We start from the raw sequence: 13,351 nt of genomic DNA, 5'->3' as shown, positions 1-13,351 counted from the left end.
ATATATATATATGTATATATATATATATATATATATATGCATATGCTGGTATTTATGTATAGTAGATTATAGTTTACCATTGCATATACCCAGTAAACACTGCATTCTTTTTTTATTTCATTACTTATATGTCAATGGGCGAATATACATACATATACATATATGTATATATGTATCATTGTATCTTCTACTGCTATTCGTTATATATAAATACATGCTCATGCACACACACACATATATATATATAGATAGATAGATAGATATAGATATATATCAGTGTATGTGTGCTTATTTTAATATATACATATATATATATATATATATATATATGGGTGTGTGTGTATGTGTGTGTGTGCACATATGTTCTCGTGCTTTATTGATTTTACTAATATTTGTGAACACGAACTGTCGCCAAACGCAAATAAATTTGATAGAAGCCAGATTCCTGGAGTAGCAAATGATCAGAAACACTAGATTTCATTTTTAGCCATGTAATTTTTGTCTGTGTTTTGTTTTTACTTCTCCTCGTGTCTTTGAATGGTTTCTTTGAGAAACAAAAATCATATTAAAGAGACATTAGCATAGGAAATACGTCAGATCAAGAGTCAAATCGAAACTGGAGGATGCTATTACATTTATCGAGCAACGGATATCCATACGCACGTACATAATGACGATAAACGCAGGTGATTAATTCATACGTCTCAATCTTTGAACACATTCAACAAAGGCATATCTATATAAATATGGTTGTGTGTGAATGCGTTTGCCTGTAGTAACAATAGAGTTTAATGAATATATTGACTGAAGAGATAAGTACAGAGGAAGAAAGATAACAAGACAAGCAGACACAGACGCTCGCTCATTACAAAGAGATTTACGAAAATAATTAATTTAGGTATCAATTTTTCATGTATTATATGTATTAATATCTAGATGGAAATTTAATTATGATTGATTGATATGTAAGTAGAGAATCAATTATTCTAGTTGATATATTGATAAATAAATAGACAGATCGTCTTAAAGACGCATCTAGGACAAGATACATAATTCGATTTTATGACAAGATTAAAATGAATTAAGAAAGTTTGCTTTGCTAAGTATGTATTTGCTTTTTCGGTATTGCGCGGATGTAACATATAACTATACATAAAAGATAAGTGCAAATCAGATTAAAACCAGAAATTTTATCGGACTATTGTAACCTCCCACCTTTTACAGGTGTGTCCTGTCATACTCGCAAATGTTGTTGTCGAGTATTGGTTAATGCAAGGAAGTAGCACCCTCTTGTTCGGCATGATGATTACTGGATAGAGCTTCTAAGGATTTGCAATTGTATTTTTAGGTCACCCACAATGAGAATTGAACCTTCAATCTGCAGGAGAAAGTCCCATTTACAACTGATTTTTTAGAGTAATCTAACCACCCTGATAATGGACCTGGCATACAATTCTGGTACGCATTTCACGAACGTTAAAGCTATCTCATGTCTAGTTGTAAATATAAGCTATCATTAATTATTAGAATACCTGTTTCTTTCTGTATATATTATCTATTATTTATATAAGTAAAAACAAGTAATAAGCAAAAACAACAATACTTATAGATATAAACAGAAATATGCATGACAATAACTTGTAAGAAATAGTGATATTTACGACTACCAATAAAAATGTTTTTAAGGCCTCAAGATTCGAACTGTCCGCAGTGCAGTTGTTAGAGTACCTAGAAAAATCAATTGTACAATTGATAGCTGAGTATTTAAAGTTCAATTGCGAATTACGTAGGATATCTATCCAGTTTTAGATTATGCAATGAACAGGCATCCTCTCTTTAGTTAGGGGCTCGAAAACATTCCAAGATGCAAACTGAAAAGAATCGGAGGTTGCATCGATCGAAACGTTGTGAAAAATATATTCAAGATGAGAACAGTAGTCCGATGAATCTAAATAATATAAATGACTTATTTTCTTCGCAAATATTCAGAAACTGATTTACATAATAAATAAACGAAACGTCACATTATCTGACTAGAAAAGAGAGATGTACATGATGTGATTACATATGATGTTATTCTGTGCCTCTAATTACAGAAATAGCTAGTGATGAACTACGGCGTATAGAAAGATGATGGAAATATAATGCAACCGGTATGATGGATTCTGGAATTTTGAGGAGGGGGCTTCCTTGTCAATCAAATGTCATAGACGGAACTAGTCGTAAGAAATTATGTAGAAATTGTTTACTTTTTTCTTCTGTTTAAATCGAAAACAGTGGTGACTTACGCAATATTCAAATAATTGAATGATGAACGAAAAGAACACTTTCTATATAGGAGTGAAATTTACAAACGCACAAGTACGCATAAACAATAATGAATAATGAGTATTAGGTGGCTGGTGAGACAACAGCGTGGAGATATGCAATGCTAATTATTAGTCAGGATATGATAAGTTTAAAAAACTACTAGATAAGGATTGGTGTATATTAAACTTGAAAAATAAAAATATGATATAATAGGTGTGGAAGCAACCAAGTGCAATAAAGTTTCACATAATATTTTTTCTGTAACCAAACATTGCTGATCCGTATAAAATGGCTATTAAGTAAATAATAATAATAATAATAATAATAATAATAATAATAATAATAATAATAATAATAATAATAATAATAATCTGTATTAATAAAGTAGCCGGGAAAATCCGCTTTCAGAGTAAGTGGCGTACGTGTGTAACAATACATGGCACATACAAATCCAATACTGCTAGATATATAGCCACTATCGTATGTAGATTTCAAACACCTTTGCAGACACATTCAATCGTGATAATAAAATACCGCATACTAACAGCAACACCATCACACTGGCAATATCATTGGAAAAGGGGGTATCTATTTCCCCTCTTAATATATAGACCTACACCGCAACGAGTCTACACTATCCATAGATTTGACGCGTTCAGCAGCCGTAACGGGTTCATACAAAACCGATATATCATTATCTCTCCCGTAGTAGAATTTGCAATAATAAAGTCTTCCTCAGGAAAACTCACTGTTTCTGATTGGTTGGTCGCTATTACTGTTATTCCGGAATAGTTCATTATAAACGAACACTTCACACCATTAAAATATGGTGTTGATAATAACTGTTCAGCTTTTCTGCTAAGACTAAAACTTTCACAAACATAAGTTTATTACAGAAACAATACGTATCCTCTACATCCTTCTTTCTTTCTTCCTTAGTCGTAGTCGTAGTTTAATGAATATTTTTTTTATATTCTTCTTTTCCACATCTTATTTTACACATTAACTAATTAGTTGGAATAACAATTTTTCCCCTCATTCTGATCGCCTTCGGAGGAAACAGTCTCCACAGTGTGTGCTTGTGTGTGTTTGTATGGGTGGGTGTGTGTATATGTGTGTGGCGCGGTGTTATAATCACTCTTTTATTTATATATTCATACATTCACATATAGAGTTTTTCTTTGGATATTCAATATATTTTTTTTTACTTATTCATTTAGTGAAGTGCACTGAAATAATTATATGATTGTATACAAACTCATTCAACCATCAGGCGTCCGATAGTAAAAGTGTAGGCGTTCAGATTCTTATTCAGGATCGTACTAAGTGGGTCTGTTGCAATACAGAAGAGTAAGGGAGATAATCTGTCAGCTTGGAATATTACCTTCTGGATCTTTACTTCAGGGATAATGGTCGTTTAACCTTACAAATTTATAATAGATGCTGTTTAACTTAAATTTTACTGAAACACACTTTTAAAAGCTAATCGCATGTTTATTCGAAGAATTCATTCTATCATAAAAAAACCCTTCTCTACAGGAAGCAATCGGTGAAAAAGAGAAAATTTATACTGGGAACCTTAATTCTTCCTAATGTTTCATCAATACTGGCTACTTATTATGAACAATTCAGTATGTTAACGAGAAAAATATATACATACACATTAAGCTCTGAAACCCTTAAAATGGTATTAGTGTTGCTCCAAAAAATGAGAATATTTTGTTTTTCAACACACCTTGCTAACTCTTTCTCTGAGTACACGGAACTACAATAAAGAAGAAAGAAACACAACTATTCTTTCCTTGCACGGATGGAACACTCTAGAAGTGTAAACAAAGCATTGGTTTGCGAATATAAACATTCTAATGATGAAGCTGATGCAGGTCCCCGTAAAAGCTGGCGTGGAGTTTAAGATCGTCCATGATGAGCAGATGGTCAACTATCTTGCTTGGATCTCGATGGCGTCCCTTACTCAAATTTTAGGCGTTCGGGTTGTTATTCAGGAACGTACTGAGTGGGTCTATTGAAATGCTGAAGATTAATGGAGATAAGCTGTCACCTTGGAATATTCCCTTCTTGAATTTTACTTCATTATGACTTAATTAATATGGTATTTTCCACGTGTTTATATATATATATACATATATATATATATATATATATATATATATATATATATATATATATATACAAACGTATTTTTGTTGTTGTTTTTTTTAAAACGATATTGAGTTTAGCCTCTTCACCTTGTAGATTGGATTTTTTTTGTGTGTTTTTTTTAGAAATTGCCCTTTTTTTATTTTGGACGTAAACAAATAAAAATTTATTTCTTTTTTTTTTTAAACAGTAATCTACGTAGATGCATGTTTTGGGGATCTACCCTCTTAAGCGTAGCTTGACATTTTTTAGAACTCGACGTTTTAAAAATAAATAACTAAAAATATTATTTGTTTACGCCCCCCCCAAAAAATGGGCAATTTCTAAAAAAAAAAAAAACAGAAAAAAAATCCGATCTTCAAAGTGAAGCCACTAAACTCAATATCGTTAAAAAAAATCAACAACGTTAAAATACGTAAATATATAAACGGTAAAAACTAAACAGTAAATCGTATATGGCATCATAGCGTAATGGATAAGACGCTGGAGTAAAATACATAGTTCGAGTCCGAATAAACGTCAAGCTACGCTGAAGAGGCGTAGGGCCCCGAAACATGCATGTACGTAGATTACTATTTTTAATATATATATATATATAGCCACATATATATGTATATATATATATAACCATATATATATGTATATACATATATATATATACACACACACACATATACATATAATATAATAGTCGCAAAAATGTCAACAGTCAATTTGTCTGTATTGATTTTAGAAGATATACATAACAATATTGCTTTGGTCGCCACAATCAAGTCGGAAAACTCATACTTTTTTTCTGAAATATTGTGCTGTATATTTCGTGAAACCATGAAATACTAAGAGATACGTTTATGTTTAGAATGTTTGCAAGTTACAACCTATAAAGCTCGGAAGGTCACCCCAGGATAAGTGTTCTATATATGAAAAGTAGTACTGTAATAATCGTGTAATGTGTACATTGCTGAGAATATTTATTATTTATGATGACGGCTAAGCCATAAATTGTTTACACTAGATTTACAGACTGGTGTGTTGTATTTACAAATGGTTATTTTTTTTGTAAAGAAGCTTCTTCGTAGAATATTCACCTAGATTTAGCCATTAATTAGGCTTGTATATTTACGTTTATATATTTTTTTAATATTTATATATTCATTTAATCAATTAGGATTATTATCTATTAATTTTGTACTATTTTAAGAAAAATAGTAACCGATTTTCTCCTGAAGGTCATACAGCATTCTTATCTTAGTTCTTTCCTAGCGTATTATTTTTATGCGAGAATTAGACCATGACATTTGTCACTTGCGAAAAAAAATGTTAAATCTCACGGAGGATTAATTCAATGTGAACTGCGTTTCATTTTTTTTTCATTTAGTTTAATGGTAATACTTTCAAAGATATTAAAATAGTAATTAACTTTTAAGTGGTGTAAACGTGCGTTGACTTGCTGTTTTTATTCCGTCATTTTTTTAGTTAATATTCATATTTATAAAAGTATTTTGTTATCCCTGTCCTGCTGAAACAGAATATGTATTATATGAGATAAATTCCACAAAGAATTTTTCGGGACAAGTCTTCTTGAAATTTATCAATATATCGATTGGTATATATATATATATATATATATATATATATATATATATATATATATATATATATATATATATATATATAATATAAAGCTGAACGTCTGTGCGTGCGTGGTCACGAATAGGTTCCTATATGGTTGACTCTTGTATAAAACTGATCACATATAATGATGGAAGATGTATCAAGACACAGGAATGGGTATGTTTGTTCTGGCATAATGATGATTCATTAAAATTGTGGAATCTGTGTACGCGCCTGGTCCGCAAAGTATGGAAATAAAAGAAAATACAAATTAAAAAAAAAACGTTTACAAGTGTTTTTGATATAGATGTACATAATAATACTTTGACAAGTACGTTTTAACTTAAATAGGATAGTATAACAAAATTGTTGGGCCAACGTTCTCGCCTGGCCTCCATAGAATGGAATTAGTCACAAACTTGAATATACACTTTTCATACCTATATGCGTATATACTTTGATAATGATGTTTCAGTTTGAAGAAGTATGGTATAATAAAATTATAGGGTGTTCGTTCGCGCCTTACTTCCATAGAATGGAAATATGACACAAAGTTTAACAAGTTCTTTTAATATAGATCCACAGAATATTGTGATTTTAAACGATTTTAATCGCCTTTTAATCATCTTTTAATCGTCCTTTCAGTTCGTCTCGCTATTTTCATTTTTAAATTTCTTTTTTTTAATTTTTTACTACTCGGCTGAGGATGAACAATGGAGGTCGAAAACGTTCGCGATTATGGGAAATTTATATTTTCACTCGGATATATATGTATATATATATATATATATATATATATATATATATATATATATATAAAGAGAGACCGACAGACAGACAGAGAAAAAAGACAGACAGACAGTGAGAAAAAGACAGACAGACAGAGAGAAAGAGACAAACTGAAAGAGACAGACAGACAGAAAGAAAGGAACAGAAAGAGAGAAAGAGGCAAACAGACAGATAAAAAGACAGACAGATAGATAGATTTTCAAGCAAGTCTCCTTGCCCGTTTTTATTGGAACTCTACTAAGAAAACTACCTGCACCAATAACAAATATGAAATAATAAATCTTATTGTTGATCAGAAAAATTAATTATCTCTGATTAAAACAAAAGTATCTAGTCACGATAATTGTCTTGTATAATTTCAAAGAGACATTTTCAATATTCGGTAAATATATATATATATATACATATACATATATATATATATATATATATATATATATATATATATATACATACAACATGAAAAGGGCTGCCCCTTTTTATGTAAATATAAAAATAAAGAGATTTAGTTAAATGTAAAAATGAAATAGAATAGACGAAATTCGAACCTCGTAATTTAGGTTTAGAAATAGATTGCGAGAGAGAATTAGAAAATGGAATGTAAAAACAAACCATTGTTTAGCTTAGAGATAAAATAGTTTTAAGAAAAGGAATGTGCATTTGTCGATTCCGTTATGAAATTGAATGAGGAATGCAACTATAGGATAATTTAATAAACATGTTTTTAACATATTGGAAATATAAGTTACTGGAAATATAGGTTAAAATTCATTTTGTAAACAAAGGAAAATGTATTGGACACGCATTTCCAGAACACGTGAAAGAAGACACGTGTTTTAACATTTGTATGACGTCATGGAAAATGGGAAGTTATCGATATAGTTAGAAACTTTAGAGTTAAGCGGAGAGAGCCTGAGGACGACAGACGACAGTCTGGAGTCCAGAGATGGACAGTCGAACGTCTGGAAGCGAGACGGTCACCTTTGAAACATAGAATGTAAAACTTTGAATTCCTGACTAAGAAAACCACCGACCAGTCCATGGAAATAAACGCATCATGTGTTTTTATAAACGTCGTCTTTGTGTTGTAATTCTACCAAAAGGTAAAGTGAGATTGTCATTATATGTCTTATATATCCTGTGTTTTAAAATGTCACATACAAAATGTCTCTACATCTCATATCTACAATGTGAACACTAAGACTGTCTAGACATTGTCTCCTCACTCTAAGAGATTCTATTACACTTCTAAGTATGAACATTTTATATATATGAATATCTTCATAACACGAACACAGAATTCAACATCTCTCTTAATAAGACTCTCTAATACTCACTTTTAATGAGACTTCCTAACAATAACAACAACAACAATAATAATAATAATAATAATAATAATAATAATAATAATAATAATAATAATAATAATAATGAAACCTATATAACATACATACCAATCGAAATAGTCAAACTGGTCTGAAGGTTTGGAAGTCAGCCCTATAAGAATGGAGACATTTATCATAAAGTTCGATTACTCAGACCAGAAATTCTACATTTGATGCTGCTTGTAATCAGCGAGCCGTGCCGTTTTTGCTTCACTTATAATTCGCGTCTATGACTTCTTGCCAACTGATGAAAAGATTACCGCATAATCTACTCCTCCGCATCCGAAGTATCACCTCTGTTCATATGGCACAATCCCGGAATGCAATCAGTCAATCCGCCGGCCTCTGCTAACGGACAGATTTAATGAGCAGTCGAGATTAGGTTTTGGTAGAGGCTTCTTCACACTTGCATAAGAGGCTGCGGCTGTTGACATGGCCAGACGATATTTTTCACGCATTTATAATTAGAGTTACATTTTCATATTTAAAACGCGTAAATAAAGTTATATATTTTGTTTTCGATAATTCTGTGCGAAATGCCAATTGTCATATTAAGCTTAATGTGTGGAAAAAGTCGCTTAATACATAAAGCGGGAAAAAAAGTTTCCCGAGATCTTCCAATTCCATAATGGTCACTGGTAAGGGAGGAAATACAATAGACATCGTTTACTATCACTTTCATTATACATATACATATATATGCGCGTTTATATATGTAAACACATACACACAAAAACGCACACACAAAACCTGTGTGTTACTTTTTTGTTATGCGATACTCTTTGAATGAATTCAATTATATATATATATATATATATATATATATATATATATATATATATATATATATATATATATATATATACGAAAGTGCATTTTTACCTAAATGCGAGTTGGAAATTATTTTCCCTTTAACCAATTTTCTACCCGAAAATGGGGAGCGGCACATGCATTTTTTAAATATATAATTATAATATATTATTTTTTAAATATAATTATCCACTGACATGTCTTTCGTCGTCTACGACTCGTCAGAGTAGCTAAAAAACAAATTAGAACAATGTTTGTTTGATATATATCTAAAGGTGAATTTAAAAGAATTTTCAAACATTTTTAGGAATTCTTTCGGATATTGATGACTTATGTTATTATTTTACTAAGAGGTGGCGATAATGTGGATTAAAATTATAAAGAATTATTGTCGGAATTAGTAATAATTACAATAATGATTAAAAATGATGAAATGTGATTTAATTAATTGGTGTGTTTTTAATGAAATAATCAGCCCTGGCAATATATCAAAGTTATTATTTTAGTAAGGGGAACACAATTTTACCAAAAGGGCTACAAGAATATGACTGTCTTCATTCATGTTGAGCACCCACAAAATGTCCAGCGGCAATATATTACATATGAAAGACTGCGCTGTGGAATTTCGACAGGTGCAGCTAGTCAATTATTATTACAATAGAAAAATGCAATCATGTAAAGAATATGGTCAAGCTTTATCATGGAAAAATAAATGAATAATTGTTAAAAATGGAACCGAAAAAGACAAGACATTCTATTAAAAAATATAATAAATCCATAAGTTTAAATATTGCAGCATTAGGAATTGATTATATAATGTTATTAATTGAATTTTACAAAATCTTAATGTTGGAATACATTACGTTCTTAATTTCTTATATTTTTACTGGAATAACTTGTACTTTTCTTTTCTAGTTTTAATATCTAGTCCTTTACTTTTCCATGCTTAAGCTTAACCATATAAATTTTCATGCTCGCATTTTGCTATGGTAATCTGTCATTTCCCAGGATTCAAGTAAATTCACTTGTTCTTTGTTTTATTTCTTTTTTTAACATGAAGGTCAGCTTTTATCAAGGCCACGAGGCCACTCATGGATAAGGGTTATTGCGTTTACAGTAATCAATGGAACAATACCGTAGTAGGCGTTACTAATGGGGATCTGATAAAGTGTCTTACTTAAGGTGGCGGTTCATAATGAACTTGTTTATGTTCGACTTGAAGACATCCAAGTTTTAATCAGGTCGGAAACAGGCAAACGGAATAGTGTTCCACATGCGTGCACTTCTAAGAAAAAAGCTTTACCATGGAATCTAAGTTTTGATGAAGGGACAGATAAAAAGTGGTTTCACTTATACGGGTGTTTTTTTGTGAGAGGTTGGCAAAGGGGGGCCAGAGATTGGAGCTCAGACGAGCACTTCCCATGGAAATGACGATAAAGCAAAGACAGGCTCGCAACGTCCCTTCGGTGGGAGAGAGCTTGCAGAAAAGAGAAAAGCGCATCCTCACCTAAGCCAGGAAGTCTATTTTGTACACTCTCAAGGCAGGATAGGTTGTTTTTAGCAGCCCCTGACCAGATATGGCAACAGTACTGCATCCCTGCTTTATTTCAAATGCATTTTTTGTTCCGATAGACATAACATACGCATATGTAACAACAATGTACGGTACTCGTCTGCTTTCAATAAAATCCCCAATTATCTCCATTCCCTGCTTTCATTCTCGCTGTTCCACTTGTCACTTCTCTTTACGCGAGAGCAGTGAATTGGTTGCAATAGCAATGTCTTATACGGGTCCGTGCTACTGACACCAGTCATAATATATATAATAATATAATACATACATATATATATATATATATATATATATAACATAATATATGTATTTTATTATATATATATATATATATATATATATATATATAAAGTGAACGTGGCTGTGTGTCTGTATGTGTACATTTCCCTACGGAATAACTCTGTCAATTTTCAGTGTACACACTCGAAATTTGATATACAGGGTACTGAGATTTGAGAAAATCGAGGTGATTGGTTTTCGTCCCGAAACGTGACTGTTAAAGGGATAACGGTTCAACGATTTGACCTTTGAACACTCTACCACTCTCCTCCGACAATTTTGCATTTAAACACTTGCAACTTTATATATAGGTTTCCTGACCAGGTATGTAACTTAATAATTTTATTTGAACCCAAAACAATAAAGGTTAATGGGTCATAATAGGGGTACTAGTTTTTAAAAAAATGACCTTTTTTGGCACAGCATACACCTCAAAACACACGGGCAATGCCGGGCACCCATGCTAGTACATCTATAAAAATGAACGTCTCTGTATATCTGTGTGTCTATGTTTCTGTGTACATTTTCCCACGCAATACCTTTGTCAATTTTAAATCTACACACTCGAAATTTGGTATACAGGGTACTGAGATTTTGAGAATCTTTGTGGTCGGTTTTCGGCCAGAAATTTGACGTTTTAGGGGTCAAAGTTAAACGATTTGACCTTTGAGAACTCTACCAAACTCCTCCGACAATTTTAAGTATACAAACTTGAAGTTTTAGATATAGTTTCCTTGTACATGGATCTAAAATATTAACTTGATTTCAACACAAAGCAATAAATTTTAATGGGTCATAATAGAGATCAAATTAAAAAAATGATCTCTTCGGTCTCTACCAAATTACTCAGACAATTTCTGGACTAAACATTTGAAACTTTATATAAAGTGTATTCAGAGATAGGACAAGCTTTTTAATCGCTTTGGTGCGAAAATCTTTAGTTACCAATATTTAAATGTGTGTATGTGTGCATATCTGCCTAAAACTTTCGACAGAGGCGACAGATTTTACCAAGATCATTATCGTTTTGAAATTCGACCTTTCATACGACAAATATCGAAAAATTGGCTGAAACATTAATATCTTCACCTTCAACTGGGCTCTTTTCTATAAAGGGTGTCGCTTTTTCGCCAATATTTTTAAAGTCATCTTCTTTTGATTGTCTAGCCTAAATGTTAACGTAAGTCACTTCAGGTTTGGTGGTGGTCGTAACGTCAAAGACGTCAGTTTATTCCCCCGTTCTTTTCGTCCTTTGAGATACTGATTCGAGCCAGGCTTTCTACTACCATTTTTTTTTGTTCAACACACGCATCCAACAACCCAGCAACGCCGGGCTGAAAGGCTACTACATCTATAAAAGTATACGTGGCTGTGTGTTTGTGTGTGCGTGTCTCTGTGTTTGTGTGTGCGTATCTGTGTGTGTACATTTCCCTACACAATAACTCTGTCAATTTTCAGTCTACAGACTTGAAATTTTATATACAGGGTACTGAGATTTTGGAAAATCTTTGTAGTTCATTTTCGGCCAGAAATTTGGGTGTTAAGGGTTTAAAGTTCAACGATTGGACCTTTGAGAACTCTACCAAACTCCTCCGACAATTTTGAGTCTAAACACTTTAAATTTTAGATATAGGTTCATTGGACATGGATAACTCAATTTGAACCTAAAACAATACATTTTAAGGGGTAATAATAGGGGTCAACGTTTAAAAAATTGACCGCTTTTTTTTTTTTTAGATATAGCTTCCTTGGACATGGATCTACCTAAATAACATGAGTTGAGCCCCAAACAAAAAATTTAAGGGATCATAATAGGAGTCGGATTTATATAAATTGACCTCTGCGTTCTCCATCAAATATCTCAGGCAATTTCTGGTCTAAACATTTGAAATTCTACATAAAGGGTAATCAGAGATAGGGCAAACTTTTTTATCGGTCTGGGGCGAAAATATTTCGTTACCAATATATAAATAAGTCCTCGTGCGGAAGCGCAGGACACAAAATGTTTTTAATAACAATAATAATAATAATAATAATAGAAGAAAAAATAACAAAGTCGTTCGCTAGCGAGGACTACTATTGAGCTTAACCAGTCATACACGCCTTTTTAAATTTTCATGTCTATTTTTCCTTATCTACTGAATATTTTTGATGAAACCTATATGAATTATGTTCCTTATTAAATTGTAAAGATTTTCTATTCTGAAAGAAGTTTTAAAAAATAATCTAAAATTATTATTTTAAAGCGTTTGTTAAAAAAATTCAGATTTTCTTATTATTCAGACATCTATGACAAAGAGAGAGTTGCAACACTTATTTGTGGAGTGAGGAGAATTACAACTGAAACAGAGAGAATATTCAGACCTGTAATAATACAAAGAGGGGGTTGCAAAAATGAGTTGTGGTGTGAGGAGAAATACAATCTGAAATAGAG

This window comes from Euprymna scolopes, chromosome 3 (assembly GCF_053919585.1).
Source record: "Euprymna scolopes isolate OS-2025 chromosome 3, ASM5391958v1, whole genome shotgun sequence".
Lineage (NCBI taxonomy): Eukaryota > Metazoa > Mollusca > Cephalopoda > Sepiida > Sepiolidae > Euprymna > Euprymna scolopes.
This window is presented reverse-complemented; position numbering follows the sequence as displayed.